Genomic DNA, 20,090 nt, shown 5'->3' with positions numbered 1-20,090 from the left:
GGGTTAACGTAAATTGCCTCTCTCTCTCCTCCCCTGATTTTCATGGTGGTGGGCCCCTCCCTCCCCCCAATCTACAATCAACAGCTCACATGTTTCACATTACGTTAATTACGTAACTGGGATTACGTAGGTGTAGCATTACTCGTCCTAAAAAACCCAACTAAGCCAACCTCCCAGCATATCGCGCGGGAAAAGACCCGGCCGCGCCGTTTTAGTCCGGATTACCGGATTACTAGTAGTAGTATCGACGGATCGCGCGAAGCAACAAATTTTTTTTTGAGGGGGCGAAGCACCTAGTTTAAAAGGAAAAAAGGTGGTACACTCACAGCACTCCTGTCGCGGTCGCATTGCACCCCACACACGTTCGGTCCTGCACACGGCTCACGCAAACGGAACGCGCTTCGGCTTGCCTCTTCACTGACACGTGGGACTGCACTTGGAGAAACCGACCATGCGCCAAACTCCCCCCGTCCACCGTGCGACAATCCCCCCCCCCCCCCACACACCCAAAAATTCCCCCCAAATCCGATTCAACCGCCCTTCGGCCAACTAGCCAATAATATTCCCCAAACCCCCCTCCCCCTGTCCCCCTCCACTCCATTCGCTCCGCCAAAGCCGCCCTCCCCGCCGCGCCGCGGTTCGGCGATCCTCTCGCTCCCACAGTACGCTCTCATAGACAGTCGTCCTCTAGCCACGCCGCCACCTCTGGCTACGTTCTTGTGGAGGCGCACGGCGGTCAGCGCCGCCACCGCTAGCGATGTTCGTGTGGAGACGCACGGCAGTCAACTTCTCCCACGGTACGCGCATTCTAGACTGAGGCCCCGTTCATGTCGGTGTAGCGCTGAATGTTAGCTGATAGACGCTGTTAATCTTACTGTTTGCCGAAGTAGTTTACTGTCAATATGCTCTGCTTAAGAAGCTTCCTTGCCCTGTTTTGCACTCAATCTGCTTAGCTGAGATGGCATGCCAAGGCCGATTAGTTGCTAAAATATCCTGCCATATATTTATTGTGACGTAGATTGCCATGGTCTAGTAGCCAATCTGTTAGGTGAAATAGCTCTACACCGTTTTATACTCGATCTTTGTTGCGGCGATGGCCTTCGATAGTTCGATGGCTGTGTGCTCGGCCTCATTGACTGCTGAAACAGCCTGCCATAATTTGGCACTCAAATCTGTTTGCTGAATTAGCTTTACATATATTTCGTTACTTAGATCTGCTCGTCCAAATATCTTGCCATAGCTTTAGACATCGACCTAGGTATTTTTTTTCTACACTTCATAAAAAAGCATATATGTTTTTCCTATAATATCTAGTAGAAGAACTAATTTGTATGTCTAACAGATGGACAGGACTTGGATAACTTCTGCTCGAAGATTCTCCGCTGCATATGTCGAGGGGGTTGAAAACTTCATGAACTTTATCAGAGCTGAGTACGGTGGTCCGAAATCAGATGTGCTCTGCCCGTGTAGCAGTTGTATGAATTCAGTTACAAGACTCCAGTCAACTGTGCAAAATCATCTACACGTGTATGGGATGTCGGTCACATATACTAGGTGGGTTCATCATGGTGAAGCTGTGAACGTCAATGTTATTGACTACGTGGAAGCAGCAAATCACCATCTTGATCTGCCTGATGCTCAGGTGGAAGAGGAGGAGGAGGTGGTGGTGGCGGAGCCAGTGAGTTTGACCAACATTGAAACAATGCTACGAAATGCTCGTGCATTCCGTGAACTTTCACCTGCTGAAGAATAACGGTGGGCCCGCATGTTGGAACAATGCAACGTTGCTGTCACCCCAGGAAATAAGCTGTCAGTATTCTCAGCTATGGTTACCTTTCTTCAGGTGAAGACATCTGAGAGGATGCCCAACAAATCATTCGATGCGATGTTGGCTGCTTTCCGCAAATCTTTCCCAGATGTGTCTGAGCTGCCACACACCTACAGTAAAATGAAGAATTTCCTTTGTGCAGTTGGAATTGGATATGATATGATCCATGTTTGTAAGAATAATTGTGTTCTGTTCTGGAAGGATTATGCCAACTTAAGTGAATGCCCGAAATCAAATCATCAAGATGGAAAGATGGCGATGCTGTGAAGAGGATTCCTCATAATGTTCTGAGACATTTTCCAATTACACCAAGATTGCAGAGGTTGTTTCATGATGCTGAAACAAGAGAGGATGTACTGTGGCATTCTAGGAACCAGGAGTACAGAGATCAGCATGTAATGAGCCATCCATCTCATGGTAGTGAGTGGAAAAGCTTCAATGATAAACACAAAGAGTTTGCTGCTGACCCGAGAAACATTAGACTTGGCTTAGGTTCAGATGGATTTAACCCATTTGGCCACCAGAGCGCCACATATAGCATGTGGCCAGTGCTTGTTGTCCCTTACAACATGCCTCCAAATGTCTGCACCAAAAAATCAAACAACATGATGGCCTTGCTCATCCCAGGTCCAAAAAGTCCTGGAAAGGATTTTGATTTGTTCATGGAGCCTCTTGTGGAGGAACTTCAACAGCTATGGAAGGGTGTTCTCGCTCGAGACCTATATAGCAGCCCACCAGCTGATTTCTTTCTGCGTGCTGTTATAATTTGGTGCATCCGTGATTATCCGGCTTTGGGCACTATGTCAGGGCGAACGACACATGGTTACAATGCATGTGTTCGCTGTGACAGGAATCCGCTGTCATACGCAATACTTAGCAAGATCTGTTACATTGGACACCGTCGTTTCCTTGCCAAGGACAAGCCGCATCCTAGAAAATACCGAAGACATGTGTTCAATGCAAAGCATGAAAACCGTGATGCGCCAAAGAGGCTCACTGCCGATGAGTTGCAAGTGGAATTAGAGAAGGTCAGGCATATTACACCAGGAAACCATCCTGGTAATGGTAGCGGGAAAAGGAAGTGTGGCAGGGTAGAAGAGAGATTATTGTTTACCCGCAGGTCCACTTTGTGGGACTTGGAGTATTGGAAAGATTTGGATCTGCGGCATAATCTTGATGTGATGCACATCGAGAAAAATATATGTGACAGCATTATCGGCACACTTCTTAATATTGAAGGCAAGACGAAAGATACCATAAAATCTAGGATTGATTTGACACACCTGAGTATCAGAAAAGATTTGGAGGTGCAAGATGAAGGTAAACCACGGGATATGGCACCAACTGTGTATGTCTTGGACGAGGTAAAAAGAAAAGAATTCTGCGAGGTCCTGTCACGTGTGAGATTCCCACATGGATTTGCTTCCAACCCTGAAAGGAGAGCCAGTGCAGATGGAAACAAGGTACAAGGGTTGAAAACTCATGACTGCCACGTCCTACTTCAAAGGGTTTTACCTGTTATCCTTAGAGGATTGGGCCGCCCTGACTTATACAGAGCAGTTGCAGAGTAGGGACAATTCTTCAGGGAACTCTGCAGTAGGAATATCAGGATAGATGCTTTGGAGCATCTTAGAGACAAAATACCAACTATCCTATGCGACCTTGAGAAGATATATCCTCCAGCCTTCTTTGATGTGATGGTGCATTTGGCTGTTCATCTACCTGATGAGGCACTACTTAGAGGTCTAGTACAGTATGGTTGGATGTACCCTATTGAAAGGCGGCTAGGCACTTTCAAGGGCTATGTTAGGAACAGAGCTAGACCCGAGGGTTCCATTGCAGAGGCCTACATTGCTACAGAGGCGTTGACATTCTGCTAAAAATACATTGAAACAGCTGATCAGCTTAGCAAAGAGGTGGGTGAAGACAATCCCGGGCTCAATGTTTTCGATTATTCTGTTCGAGTTACAAGGAAGAGTCGACAAGAGGACAAACCTAAAGATTTGGACAAAATGGTTTGGTATGTGTTGAATAACTGTCCTGAGATACTACCTTATATCAAGTAAGTGCAGTACTGCAGCTTATACATCGTAATCTACTAAACTTGCAGCACATTCTTATATATTTAGATGTTTGACGCGATCACTATGTTGTGCAGCATCTACAAAGAGGAGTTACTGCCGCAAAATCCAAGAAACATTGACAAACTGGTTATGGCAGGATTTGCGAAATGGTTCAAGAACCATGTAAGCTTTTGAAGTGCACTGTCAGTTTTTTTAATATATTGAGTACATAAGATGATCAGCTTGTCTATTTTCTAACCATAGGTTAATAAGATGCGGGAGGATGGGCAGGCAGTTGATGATGCCCTTTACTCACTAGCAATGGGTCCTGATACTCGGGTAAGACATTATGAATCTTGCGTTGTTGGAGATGTGCGCTACAACACCCTTGCACGAGACGAAGGCAGGAAGACACAAAACAGTGCCATCATGAGCACGGATATGTATGACAAAGAGACAACTGAAATGGATGCTAACATAACAGACATTGTTCAGTTGCAGTATATCTCCAGTTTCGAGGATCATCGGTGTGTGGTTCTGTTGTGCTGTCGTTGGTATAACCTGTTTTCCAGGATCGCAAAACCCAGAGCTGATGATTACTTCAAATCCATCAATGTCAAGGCGGCGTACCAGACCAACGAGCCTTCTATTTTGGCAAATCAAGCAACACAGATATTTTTCTTGGAAGACACATTTGCACGTAGCGATGATTGGAGAGTATTGCAAAGGTTTGAGCAGAGAAATTCGTTTAATGAAGTTGCACAACAAGATGATGCTTACACTGCTCCTGATGTACAAGATAACACAGATGTTCCTAATATCTTTGAGAACCATCACGTCAATGACGCCGGCGAAAAGATTGCCTGTCGTGCTGTGGACATACAAGAGTTGATCAAGAAGAAGCCAACGTTCGAGGACGTTGAGGACGAAGAAGAAGATGACACCGTGGGGAATTACGATTCAGACTGATACACATGGCGAAGATGTTAACGCTGCTGCTGCGGATGATGATTACATTGCTTTTGTCGTATTTGCCTGTCAGAAGAAGTTTTTTATCTACTATGTGAAATTGTGTTTGCTATGACAACTGAAACCTGATGAACATGTTGTTTAGTATTTTGCTGTGAGAACATCACTTGTTATGTATGCTGATTTGTGTTTGGTGATTGTATGACAACTAAAACATGATGACATTGTTGTTTAGTTGTACTCATATTTGGCTGTGAAACTTGAATTTGATGACATAGTTTGTTGTTGGACTGCAATTTGGTCGACGTCTTCGAATGAGAACAAAGCTGACCCGACAGGGCCTCTGCTATTTATTTATTTATATGAGCAAAAGGGGATACCCCCTGATTTCCGTTAATAGAAATCATTAGATGTTCACAACACTACGCCCAGCCTGCTACACAGGTTTCATTCATTACTAGTTTCAGCAAAGTGCTCATGTCGTAGCCACTGAATACATCACGAGTGCTACATACGCTGCACATAAAGAGGCAATCATCCTACAGAGCACATCGATTTTGCCCATTATCTTCACAAGCTCTTTCATCTCCTCATTGCTGTCAAGGCCGTTCAGCAGGTGTTGCTTGGCCATGATCAGAGGAACTGCATCTTTAACCTTCTGCTCTGCATCTTCCTCTTCTGCCGTTCCTTCAGTTACTTGTCCAACACCCCAACCTGCTGGTATTGGGATTCCTCGGCTAACCAAATAATCAGCGTAGTTGCATTCCCCCACATCAGCAACTTCCCAGATACAAATCACAGAATCTTCCCTTTTCTGCACGAATCAAATTGGAAGATCATCAACCAAACTATTAAAAAATCAGCAACTGAAAGCAGCAGAACAACACTTAAACATATTATTACCCCATGATTCGGGCATTTGTAGAAGACTCGGCCTGGGTTGTGGATTGTGGTTGAGACGCGACGGATGACTCTGCGTGATTTGCAGCAGTGGCACCACACCAACGGCAGCGGGTTGCGATGAGCAATCGGCTGCGGTGCGCGTGCCGGCGGGGGTGTGATGAGACCCACAGGCGATGGTACGGGTGGCGACTTGGCGCATATCTGGTTGTTGCCTACTGAAGAGCAGGTGGACGAGCAGCCAGCGGACATGGTTGTTGCGGCCAGAGCTCCTGATGCTAGGCAGAGTAAGTAGAGAAGAGGAGAAGCGAACGTTGGATATGTCAGTTTCATTACTTGCAGAGTAGCATAGCACCATATATAGTCATAGTCTAGGTTTGGATTCGAACTAGCTACAGGAGCATGTCTTTCTTTTTTCTAACTCGGCAGCGTCTCTTTACTGGTACATTAGCTTGTTCTGTACGCCTTCCCAAGACTTTGATTTTCTTTCCCTTTTTGCGAGGAAGGAAGGTGGACAAAATTGAGAGTTCCTGGGACTCAAACCCAAGACCTCTCGGTTGAAAACCAAGGGTGCTAGTCACTTATGTGGCGAACGTTCCCTATGAGGAGGACGGCAAACGAACGCATTTTCCTCGCAGTTTTCTTCCTATATATAAAAAAGTATGCTACTTGGTGTCCGCTTAGTCAACAAACGATTGTGCCAACCATGACCGTTGGATTGACATTCAACGTCTGTCGCGTTTCTTCATTCTCTTCTTCCTCGAGCCGCCAAAGCCAAACCAGCGCCGACGGGACCGCCTGCTCCCGCCTCCCACGGCTGGCTGTGATCTTCCCCGGCTCCTGTTCATTCCCGTCCGAGGCCTCACCATCGTCCTCCGCCTTGGTTCGCTCGCCGCGGCGCCGCCCTCCGGTGTTGTCAACATGGTCAACAACCGAGAGGAATAAGGAGATGACTGTACATGGTGAGGATGACAGTAGGGACCCAGCAGCGCGCGCAGTAATTTTGTTTTTTCGGGATGGAGAAGGATATCATCTGGGTTGTGCGGGACCCGTGGCCCGTCTAGCCCAGGCTTTTATTTCATATGTTTAGCACATGACCAACCCAGTTTGTTTTTTTCCTTTCTGAAAATGGCTAGCCAACTATTTTGTTTTTTGCAGAATAACCAACGTAGGCCTACTTGCTTTTCTACGCCCTGCTGGGCCGGAAATCTTTCAAGACGAGGAGGGATGCATTTTGCCCAGAAAATGGGCTATAAGTAATAAGAAATGGGCTATAAGTAATAATAAATGGGCTGTAAAATGAAAAAATACAGCAAACAGGCAATTAGTTCCAAAATATTGTTTTCTTTCGGATTTTGATATTTTAAATTTCATTGTTTTTGTGCGGGTAAAATTTCATTGAATTTAAATTAAGGTATATTTAGATTTAAAATTAATTTGAATCTGGCTAGAAATTTCGGGCTGTATGCTGTTTGGGACAGGTTTGGAGGCTGACTTGTGGGTCTACTAGGTTGACGTGTACTTTGGCTTTGTCAACTTAGTCCACAAACGATTCTAGCAGCAGTGACCGTTGGATGTTAATCCAACAGCCGTGTTGCTTCTTCAATATCTGATCTTCTTGCTCCAGCCGCCCAAAATAGCTCCGGTGGGACTGCCTGCTCCCGCCTCCCGTGGTCGGTTGTGCTGCCGCACAGGCCGCACCGCCCCACCCTATTTCATTGCTGGCCAGGCCATTCCTCTACTCACCCACACCTCCTGTTATTTTTCGGCGACGGCAGCCGGACCAGTGAACCCTCGTACTCCCCACCGCGTGGGCAACCATTGCCGAGTCTTCCCCGGCTCCGTGTCGTTCCCTTCCTAGGCCTCGCCGTCGTCCACCGCCATGGTGCTCTCGGCGCGGCCAGGTCAACATGGTCAACGAACGACATCCATCGGCCGTGGACTGTACACACAAAATAATGATTCCTCCACCTGACAGCTGGGACCCACCGGATGGGCCTCTGTATTTCACGAAAAAAACGTTCCCCCCGCTGACATGTCGAACCCACCAGCTATATCTTCGCACGCAAGGAAGTGCCTCCTTATTACGCACAAAAAAATGAATACCCCCCTGCTAGTTGGGACCCACCATAGTGGGAGGATGACTTGTGGGCCAACTAAGTTGACGGGGACGGAGGGCTTTGTCAACTTAGTCAATATGAACGATTCTAGCTCCAGTGACCGTACGATGTCCATCCAACGGCCGTAGTGCTTCTTCAACCTCTGGTCTTCTTGCTCCAGCCGCCCAAAGCAGCGCCGGTCGTGCCGCATGCTCCTGCCTCCCGTGGCCGGCTGTGCTGCCGCGGAGGCCTCACCGCCCCTACTATTCCCACCGTTGGCCAGGCCCTGCGGCGACGGCAGCCTCACACTGCAGCCGAACCAGTGAACCCTCGTACTCCTCTCCGCGCGGGCTTCCACTGCCGCGTCTTCCCCGGCTCCGCGTCGTCCCCTTCCTAGGCCTCGCCATCGTCCACCGCCATGGTGCTCTCGGCGCGGCCTGGTCAACGTGGTCAAGGAACGACTTCCATCGGACGTGGACTGTACGTGGAGAGGCTGACAGCTGGGTCCACGGCCGCAACAAAGAAGTGCCTCCTTATTACGCGGAAATAATGATTCCTCCACCTGACAGCTGGGACCCACCAGACGGGCCACTGTATTTCACGGAAAAAACGTTTCCCCCTGACTGCTGGGACCCACCAGCTTCATCTTCACACGTAAGGAAGTGCGTCCGGGCAAAAAAAAATGATTCGCCCCCCTGACTGCTGGGACCCACCAGCTACACCTTCGCACGCAAGGAAGTGCGTCCAGGCAAAAAAACGATTCGCCCCCCTGACTGCTGGGACCCACCAGCTACATCTTCGCACGCAAGGAAGTGCGTCCGGGCAAAAAAAATGATTCGCCCCCTGACTGCTGGGACCCACCAGCTACATCTTCGCTGGTAAGGAAGTGCCTGACAGTCGGACCCACCTGGTCGAAGCGTACGTAGCGTTGTCATTCTGGTCGCGAACGTGTACGTACATACTGGTCGATGTAGAGGCGCGCACGTGTCGTAGTAGAGGCGTGCACATAGCATGTACACGTACGTACAGCGGCCAGGGTGCAAGAAAGAAAATACGGCCACGTATGTGTACATACGGGCGGGGTCTCGAACGCCTACTCGCGCATACGTACGGCCAGGGCTTGTGTACATGGCTGGGTCGGAACGGAGAAACAACGTCGTCGTAGTGTTCATGGGGAGGCAACGGAATGCGTCGTGTTCATGGGGAGGCAACAAAATGCGTCGTGTTCATGGGGAGGCAACAGAATGCGTCATGTTCATCGGGAGGCAACCGAACGCGTGGGAGCCAACCGGCTGGGTCGGAATGGAATGCGTGGTCGTGTTCATCAGGAGGGCTTGGACGGAACAGGCGATGGAAACAAGGCCTGGCGTACCGCAAAATGGAGGAAACAGACCTCCTACGTTCGGAACGGGGTCCTGTTGATCGGGAGGGGTGTGGCGTACCGCAAAACGGAGGAAACGGACCTCCTACGGTCGAAACGGGGGTCCTGTTGATCGGGAGGGGTGTGGCGTACCGCAAAACGGACGAAACGGACCTCCTACGGTCGAAACGGGGGTCCTGTTGATCGGGAGGGGTGTGGCGTACCGCAAAACGGACGAAACAGACCTCCTACGGTTGAAACGGGGGTCCTGTTGATCGGGAGGGGTGTGGCGTACCGCAAAACGGACGAAACAGACCTCCTACGGTCAAAACGGGGGTCCTGTTGATCGGGAGGGGTGTGGCGTACCGCAAAACGGACGAAACGGACCTCCTACGGTTGAAACGGGGGTCCTGTTCATCGGGAGGGGTGTGGCGTACCGCAAAACGGGACTCCACGGGATACTGTTCATCTCCACCGTCGACCTCCTCCAGCCTCCACGGGCTACCGTCGGCCTCCTCCAGCCTCCACGGGCTCCTGTTCATCCAGCCTCCACCGCGCGCTACTCCACCGGCTACTGTTCAACCACCCCTCCACGGGAACCCCTCCACCGTCTACAGTTCATCCAGCCCTCCACACCACGGGGTCCTGTTCAACCACCCCTCCACGAGCACCCCTCCACCGTCTACTGTTCATCCAGCCCTCCACCACACCACGGGGTCCTGTTCATCCAGAGGCAACGCCACCGCTCACTGTTCATCCAAACCCCCCCGCAACGCTCACTGTTCATCCCAGAGGCAGCATCGATCGGCTTCAGTTAGCAGCAGTAGCGAAGGAATCGCTCGATCGGGTTCAGTTAATAGCCATCGATCGATCGCTCGGGTTCAGTAATGCGTAGCCTGCAGTGCAACCGCTCGGGTCCAGTTAGAGCCCAACGCCTCACTCGGGTTCAGTTAGAGCCAACGCCTCGCACACACGCGCGTACATGTACGAGAGAAACGCGCATCGCTCGGCCCCCGACCTCCCACTGTAACCGGGAACTCCCCGAAATTTTCCTCGCCCTCGCTTCTACCACGGTTTTTTCCGTCATGACGGCCCAAAGAATGTCATGCAACTGCGTCTCCGGCCCGCCCAGGACGAAAAACCCATTTTCTGTCATGATTTTTTATCGTAGAAGTAGGAGCCCACCACATCTATGATGATACCGGGTTTTGTCACAATTATCTTCATAGAAGTGTCATATGTATGACAGAAAAAAAAATTGTTCGGCCCAAAATGTCACGGATGTGTCTTTTTTTACTAGTAGTTGTGACCCGCCGGGTTAATATCTTCATCGCGTTGTGCAGCTGAGGTTTCTGGGTCATCCTGTGCCGGTTCTTTGTCTCTTGCAATCTGAAGATTGTCAGACGTCCAGTCGATGCCAGTTAACACTTCAAAGGTTGCTTCATCGTTAAGGATACAAGAAGGGTGAATGCCAGGAGCAAAAATATGCTTACGCCTTTGAGGAGTCAAGTCCATAATTTCGTGAGAAGGCGGCTTGATACGAGCGTTATTGCTGTTGTAAGCCGGCTGATACTTGGTCAGGTCCAGCTCTTGTGCAAGTGCTACATGCCTTATTTCTTTGGCACATCTGGCAAAGTCCGCTTCTTCGAAGGCGGATCCATCATCATTAAATTATCGACACCCGCCAGCTATCTCTGTCGGGTCAAGCTCTGATTGCCAAGCTTTTGCCCGGCTTAGCGCAGTAATAGCTCCTAGGCGAGCAACTGATAATTTTATCTCCTCAATCTGTGATGGCACTGTTGATAAATGTTCCAGCACAGTCTTGATGAGAGTTGGAGGTTTTTTGCTGCTTCCTATGGCTATAAGTGTTCGCATGCTTCCAACATATAGCCTCTCTGTTAAAGAGTAAACAACTTTAAGCTTCAACAGCACATTTTCGCCAAGGTTAGCACTCCTGGCACCTGTCATACAATCAAGGAGCAAGTCAGCTAAATTAGAAATCAAGTATTTTGAGTTGTGAGGCTAGTTAAAACACCTCAAATGGTTATGAGTTGCTTCAATTGAGTACAAGTTCAGATACTTACCAAAGATGGCAGTTGTCATTTGCGATATGTTAAACGGGCAAGTTCTTCATTGACTGGCTTAAGCTGTTTTCCAGCCTCTTCCACTCTTTTTAGTAGCATGGCCCTTTCAATATCCCACGCGGATATCTTGGCGTCAACATTGGCCTTCGTTTTTTTCATTATCTTCCAAGGCATGTTTCAACTTTGACTCGGCCTTGATGGTTTCAACTTGTTAAAGTTTCACGCTTTTCTTTAAGTCGCCAAGCTGCGACTCCTTCAGATTTAAGGCTTCCTGCAAGAAAGATTTAAGGACATAGTTACAGATCAATATTGAGCAGGTTTACCATGATAAGGATTATTCAAGTCCCAAGCACACTGCAAGCAATACACTTGGCACTTGGGGGCTAATGTAGGTCATTCCAATTTATATTATGACCCGGCTCAGCAATAAGCCGGCCTTTGGGGGCTACATACTTTCTTTTATGGTAAAACCTGAGTTATCTTATCAAGATAACCTGGCCCTTGGGAGCTACGCGCGGTTCTTTACAAAGTGGTTATTTGAAAGACCCACCTCATTTTTATCAACATAAGCCGGCCCTTGGGGGCTACAGGTGATCCTTTTCAAAGTTGTTCTCTCACAAGACCCGGCTCATCTTATCAAGATAACCCGGCCCTTGGGGGCTACGTGAGTATATCTGTGTAAGATGGAGAGAAGTTAGGCTCGTACCTCATATTTTTTTGCTTCATCATGTTTATTAAGCCAACTTCCATGTCACGGCTTGTATAAAGGCAGCTTAGATAGCCCGCGCGCAAATCGCCTGCACTAAAATCCGCATAGCTTTGCAGATCCAATTTGGTCTTGCCCTTCTCTAATGAAGGCGCCTCTTCTTTAGCAATGTGCTTGGATAGCACAGTGGATGCTCTTGGCGACTCATAACCCGTACCAGTGATAGCAATGTCATCAGCGCTCTTCTCAGAAGGGATTTCTTCAACTTGTTTGATCAGAGTGGGATTTGGCGGATCATGACTGTCTGCCGGGTTAGCATCAGTGTCCATGGGCTGAAGAGCTGCAGTGTCAGTCTGTGGAGGCGAGTCATCTTGTTGGTTGATAGGATCTTCAGGATTCTGGATTGGGACCTCAGTGGTATCCAACACCTGCTTCTCCGGCTCAGAAGCCTCGGGGGCCTTGGAAGAGCCGCCCACCTTTTGCTTTTTTACCAGTTTTTGCTTTGGCCCTATGACAAGAATATAAGAATTTTGTGAGTATAGGACAACAAGTTTTTGTCAAACAAATGAAAACACTTACCCTGGGATAACAACGAAGGCCGGAAGTTGCATCCCAGTTGAGTCGCCAGATGACGGAGGCGTTCCCTGATAGTTAGAATCAGAAGGGTTAAGAGGTTTCCCCACGAGACCGGCTCGTGGAAAAGATAGAGTCAGGCTATGAGGCACCTCATTGCGACGTTTCCGAGGAGTCGGCGTGTTGGATAGGCCGGCCACAAGATCTTTAGTACCACCGCTCCGGGTCTAACTCATGGACTCATGCTGCGGTTTCTTCAAAAGAAAGTTGGGGTCCAAGTAAGCATGAGGGTGAGAAAATCTTACTTTCCGGATGACCCGTCGAGTTTTCTTTCTTGGTAAGGGTTCTGAGTCGGAGGAGACATGAATTACCTCTGCTTCATTGGCCTAGCTTGCCTCCGCATCATCCTGAGAGGGATCAGCATCAATAAGTTGCATAAAAAGAAGACCAAGGGAGTCAAGTTCTACCTCCGACTCATCTAATTGGAGTAGCTCTTATGTTGTTTGTTTCTTGCGACGAGTCAGACCGTGAGTCTTCACGGCCTTAGTTTTCTTGGCTTGCGTGGCTATTATTATTTTCCTCTTCCAGAAAGTAGAGCTGGCCTACACATATATCGGCAGAGATTTAAAAGGATATGAAGCACAAAGGATAGAAAAGATGAAGATTTTCTCAAAACACTTACTACACGAGCCGGGTTTAAAATGCAGAAAGGATTTTGACCCGCCTTGTTACAGGCCTCTTGAGGTTCCCCGAGCAGTGATTTAACCATCTCATTAATCTCCTTATCAGTCAGATGCTTCTGATTATAACATTGTGGGTCCTTCATGTCACCCGTATACTGGCACATTAATTCGTTGCGCCGGCTTAGGGGTAAGATCCTCCATGAGACCCAGCAATGAGTCAAATCGACTCCGGTTAAGCCGTTGGCGATTAAGGCCATGATCTTTGAATATGTGGGTGCATACTGAGCATGTTCTGTGGCAGCTAATCAACCAGGAAGCTCGCTGCTGGTACTGAGCCGGTAGGGGCGATAACTCGTCAAGGGGTTTTCCCCAACCGGAGCAGTGTTTTGGCAATATACGATTCCAGCCCTTGGGATGGCTGGGCAGTGCAGCTGAGGGAAAGGTCACATCTCTCCGCCTCTGTATGGAAACACCTCCAAGTTCTAGACTGGGCCCATCTGTCATCTTAGTTTGGCGGTTGATGTAAAAGAAATCCTTAAAGAGATCAACAGTGGGTTCTTCCTGCAGATATGCTTCACAGAATACTTGAAACTGGCATAGATTGGAGACATAGTTGGGACCGATGTCTTGAGGATGAAGTTTGTAACAATGCAGAGCGTCCCGGATTTTTTTGACCGGGGTGGTGAAAAACAACGAAGGAGGTGATCCATGAAAATTACAACTTCACCCTCCCTAGGCTCAGGAACAGTTTCAGGACCAAGAACCCGCCAGTGGATAACTTCTTTAGCTAGTAAGACGCCCATGTCCACATATTCATTGAGCATGAGCTCTGAAACTTGGGAGGCTTCCCAATCACAACAAGTGGGAGTTTTAGACATGCTTGGCGGGTTAAAAGCTGCGGATAAGTATGTGGCGGGTTAAAATTGTAATGGTAAGCCGCCAAGGTAATTACATGATATCTCAGAAATAATAAGTCTGTTATGATTGAAAGACTACATGTTGCAATAAACCGTTGAGAAATTATGAGCCACCCTAATTTTGGTGAGGTAGTTGTCAGGCTGTTAAGCAATGGCGGGTTAAATTATGAAAGTATAAGCCGGCAGCATGCTACCAGGTCATCTGAGCAGAGATTTGCTGAGGATATTGCTAAGTGTGGGCAAACAAGTTTCACAAGTTGCAGCTATATTCACGGATCTACGGGCAGTTCAAAAACAAAAACAATTGCAAAACCTAATGGTGGCAGTGGAAAAGCTAGTGGGTTGTTCATCGATTCTAAAGAAAAAGAGATCCGTTTAAGATTCAAGATGGATGCTAAATTAGCCACCGCAGTGTTTCTGTAGCATTGTTGGATTGGATACAAGTTTTAGTCGAAGATATGAAGAACTACGATGAACGTCGTCGAACTCCTAAGAACTTGGGTGACCTAATGCAGATCTGAAAAGGCAAAAAAATGGTACCTGATGGCAATGGAGATGAGCGGATGCGTGCCACCGAGTTCTGGTAACAACATGGTGATGCAACGGCCTCGACGGGAGCGGCTGGTGCGGTTCGACTGACGCGGCGGAGCTCCGGTTGCGGCAGGCGTCATAAGGAAGGAGAAGAAGAGGAGGCGACGGGGATAAAAAGTGAAAGAGTAGGCCCCCGTGCCTATTTATAAGGAGAAAATGGTGGAACAGTAACAGGCATGTGTGAAAATCGAGGAGATATAATAACTACTGTGACAAAGGGGGCGCCTCGACTCTCGGAATAATTGATTGATGCAAAAAAGATCCAATGTGACGTCATGAGGGTTTTTCTAAAATCATGATGATGACATCATTCTTTGTGGGTTATGAAGATATGTTCATGATAAAACATTCCAAAGAAGACTCGCCAACCAGAAGCATTAAAGATTGACATGAACAAGTTCACATCAATCTGGGGCCTAATGTTGGGAATATGACCCCACGATATGACCCGCCCTAGATGGGCCGGGTTAAGATATTGGCGGCTTAACAGTAAGGCCTTAGACAGGCCCAAGAGACCAAGACATGGAACTAGGGAGGCGACTTACGTGGTGAGCCGGGCGGAGGCCCAAGGCCAGAAGACGGTGTATGACCCAGAAGTGTAATCCGCCCGATGGCGACTTGCCTTGCAAGGCAAGGCGACTTAGAACCCGGGTCGGTCACGAAGTATGACCCGGCCCAGACTCTTGTAAGCCCAGGGCCTCGACCTGTCTATATAAAGGTGAGTCCCTGCGGCGGGTAAACTTAAGTTACAATCAATCGATAGCTAGGTTAAGAAAATCCACTCCCTTGTAATCGATACTCAAAGCAATACAACTCAAAGCAGAACGTAGGTTTTTACCTCGATCGTGAGGAGCCGAACCTGGGTAAACTCGTGTCTCTCGTCCCGCTCAACACCTTCAAGCTAGTCACCGTAGCGATGGCCTCGCACCTAAGTCCTTTCACTAGGGAATCTGTCGTGTTAACCCCATGACAAGATCCCTCTTGAATATCTATCACTTTGGGACTAGTTTCATATATTGCAATTTCTTTTGACAAGCTCAAACAAATCTAAGTGAAGAACATGAGCACAAAATTTTTTGTCCCTCAAAATAATATAAGTGAAGCATGAGAGAATTTCTTTAAAAATTTACTAACTCTCCAATAAATCTAAGTGAATCAGGAGAGCATTTCTTAAAAAATATTAAAGCACACCATGCTCAAAAAGATATAAGTGAAGCACTAGAGCAATTCCATAGCTCGAAAAATTTAAGTGAAGCATAAAGAGCAATACTAACAAATCATAGAATAATTTTGGCTCTCTCAAATAGGTGTGTCCAGAAAGGATACTTGTGACAAACTAAAAATAAAAACAAGAAAAGACTCATATAATACAAGATGCTCCAAGCAAAACTCATGATATGTGACGAGTAAAAATATAGCTCCAAGTAAAATACCGATGGTCGGTAGAAGAAAGAGGGGATGCGACTCGGGGCATCCCCAAGCTTAGTTGCTTGTTTCTCCTTGAATATTATCTTGGGGTGCCATGGGGCATCCCCAAGCTTAGGCTCTTGCTACTCCTTATTCCTTCATCCATCGTGATCTCACCCAAAACTTGAAAACTTCAATCACACAAAACTTAACAAAACCTTCGTGAGATCCGTTAGTATAAGAAAGCAAATAACTACTCTAAGTACTGTTGAAAACCCATTCATATTTTATTATTGCATTATACCTACTGTATTCTAATTTTACCATGGCTTATACCACCCGATACAATCCATAGATTCATCAAAATAAGCACACGATGCAGCGAAAACAGAATCTGTCAAAAACAGAACAATCTGTTGTAATCAGGGAACTTCGTATACTTCTGTAACTCCAAAAATTCTGAAACATTAGGACAACGTGGGCAATTTGTATATCAATCTTATGTAAAAAATTCAGATCAAAAGCACGTTTCTGTGATTTTTTTAAAATTCTGCTACTAGGTGCAAAAGTTTCTATTTTTCAACAAGATCAAATCAACTATGACCCAAATCATCCCAAAGGCTTTACTTGGCACAAAAACTAATTTAAATCACAAAAACACATCTAATCAGAGACATCTTTGTATATTTATTGCAAAACAACAAGAAAACCAAAAACCAAAAAGATAAAGATTGGGTTGCCTCCCAACAAGCGCTATTGTTTTATGCCTCTAGCTAGGCATAAAAGTTCAATGATGCTCACAAGAAAGATAATAATTGAAACAAAGAGAGCATTATGTAGCATGTGACAAACACATTTAAATCTAACATAATTCCTATGCATAGGAATTTTGTAGGTAAACAAATTGTCAAGATAAGACATATCAAGCATATGCAAGGAAGAAGAAAGAAACAATAGCAATCTCAACATAATGAGAGGTAATTTAGTGACATGAAAATTTCTACAACCATATTTTCCTCTCTCTCATAATAATTACATGTGGGTTCATATTCAAATTCAACAATATAGCTATCATATAAAATTTTCCCTCCATGATCCACATGCATAAAAGTTTTACGATCTTCCAAGAGAGTGGGATTAACATCAACTAAAGTCATGACCTCTCCAAACCCACTTTTATCAAATTTTTCATAAGATCGAACACTCTCCAAATATGTGGGATTATTTTTACTTAAAGTTGACGCTCTTCCAAACCCGCTTTCAATATTATTGCAAGCATTATTATCAATAACATATTCATCATGAGGCTTAAATAAAATTTCAAGATCATAAGAAAAATCACCCCAATCATGATCATTGCAATAAGTAGTGGTAGCAAAATTTGCATCCCCAAGCTTGGGGTTTTGCATATTATTAGCACAATTGACATTAATAGAATTTATAGTGAAATCATTGCAATAATGTTGTTCATTCAAGGAGCTATCATGAATCACTTTACAAATTTCTTCTTTCAACATTTCATCACAATTTTCAGATTCAAGATTTTCAAACAAAACTTCACAGAGATAATCAAGTGCACTCAACTCACTAGCAATTGGTTCATCATAATTGGATCTTTTGAAAAGATTAGCAAGTGGATGAGGATCCATATCTATAGATTTTTAGCAAGCGAAGATGCAAGCAAATAGAAGGCACATGGCAACACAAGCACACATATTTTTGGTATTTCCTTGAGACAAAGCGACAAAGCAAACAAGAACACAAGCAAACAAGAGATCTAATGAGAAAAAGGCGAATGAAAACGAATGTGAATAAAACGGCAAATTTTTGTGATGTGGGGGAGATGAAAACGAGAAACAAATGGCAAAAAATGTAACTTGCAAAGAGATGAGATTTGTGATTAGGAACCTGATAGATGTTGATGATGTCTCCCCGGCAACGGCGCTAGAAATTCCTTTTGATGTCGCTTGAAACTGCGTCGGTATTTCCCCAAAGAGGAAGGGACGATGCAGTACAGCTACGGTAGGTATTTCTCTCAGTTATCAAACCAAGGTATCAATCCAGTAGGACAACCAAGAAACACAATGTAAACGGTACCTGCACACAAAGAACAAATACTTGCAACCCGACGCGTAAGAGGGGTTGTCAATCCCTCTCGGGTAACGTTGCCAGAAATTGGCGAATTGACGGGAAAATATTTGTGATAAATTGGTAGATGCAAATAGAATAATGGCAAATAAAATTCAGCGAGATATTTTTGGCTTTTTGATAATGTAGATCTAAAAATAAAAGCTGCAAATAAAAGAAAAGGCAAATAGAAATATAGATCTGAAAATATATGATGGGAAAATAGATCTGGGGGTCGTAGATTTCACTAGCGGCTTCTCTCAAGAAATACACACGGTGGGTAAACAAATTACTGTTGGGCAATTGATAGAAGATCGAATAATTATGACGATATCCAGGCAATGATCATTATATAGGCACACGTCCAAGATTAGTAGACCAACTCCTGCCTGCATCTACTACTATTACTCCACACATCGACGGCTATCCAGCATGCATCTAGTGTATTAAGTTCTTGGAGAAACGGACTAATGCAATAAGAACGATGACATGATGTAGACGAGATCTATTCATGTAGGAATAGCCCCCATCTTGTTATCCTTAATAGCAACGATGTCTTGCTGCCCCTTCTGTCACTGGGAAAGAACACCGCAAGATCGAACCCATCACAAAGCACCTCTTCCCATGGCAAGAAAAATCGATCTAGTTGGCCTAACTAAACCAAAGATTCGAAGAAGAAATACGAGGCTACAACTAATCATGCATATAAGAGATCAAAGAAGACTCAAATAACTTTCATGGATAAAAAGATAGATCTGATCATAAACTCAAAGTTCATCGGATCCCAACAAACACACCGCAGAAAGAGTTACATCAAATAGATCTCCAAGTGACCATTGTATTGAGAATCAAAAAGAGATAAGAAGCCATCCAGCTACTGCCTACGGACCCATAGGTCTATGGTGAACTACTCACGCATAATCGGAGAGGCACCAATGAGGATGATGAACCCCTCCGTGATGGTGTCTAATTGGATCTTGTGGTTTTGAAACATGCGGCGGCTGGAATTGTGTTTCGTCGACTCCCCTAGGGTTTCTGGAATATTTGGGAATTTATAGGGCGAAGAGGCGGTGCAGGGGGGCTCCGAGGTGGGCACAACCCCCCTGGGCGCGTCTGGGCCTCCTGGCGCGCCCTGGTGGGTTGTGCTCCCCTCGGGCCTCCCCTCTGGGTGTCTTCTGGTCCAAAAAAATCTCCAAAAAGTTTCGCTGCGTTTGGACTCCATTTGGTACTGATATTCTGCAGTGAAAAACAAGCAAAAAACAACAACTGGCACTGGGCACTATGTCAATAGGTTAGTCCCAAAAAATGATATAAAGTTGCTATAAAATTATTGTAAAACATCCAAGAATGAGAATATAACAGCATGGAACAATAAAAAATTATAGGTAAGTTGGAGATGTATCAGTGAGTACCCTGAAGAGCACGTGAAATAAAAAGAGAAGATTCTTGATGAGGTGCAGAAGAAGGAAGATGATTGTAAACACTCTTTGGCGATGGAGGTAGGGTTCTCCGTAAGCATTGATGAATTCCGCGAGCTCGATCGACTTGTCAAGACCCGGGCAGGTTATTGGATGGGCAATCAAACAGGGAGTGTCTGAGAACCCGAACCGACGTGCTCGATGGGCGTGGTTCCGTGAGGTGAAGGATGTGTTGATCCATTGGCCTGGACCCAATGATATTCGACTGAGGCCAAATCTAGAGCGTGATGCACAAATTAAGCATATCAAAACATTCAGGAGCTATTTTCCGGTGTAGAACACTTGTCATTTGGATACTTGCCATT

This window comes from Aegilops tauschii, chromosome 1 (assembly GCF_002575655.3).
Source record: "Aegilops tauschii subsp. strangulata cultivar AL8/78 chromosome 1, Aet v6.0, whole genome shotgun sequence".
In the NCBI taxonomy this organism is placed as follows: Eukaryota; Viridiplantae; Streptophyta; class Magnoliopsida; order Poales; family Poaceae; genus Aegilops; species Aegilops tauschii.
This window is presented reverse-complemented; position numbering follows the sequence as displayed.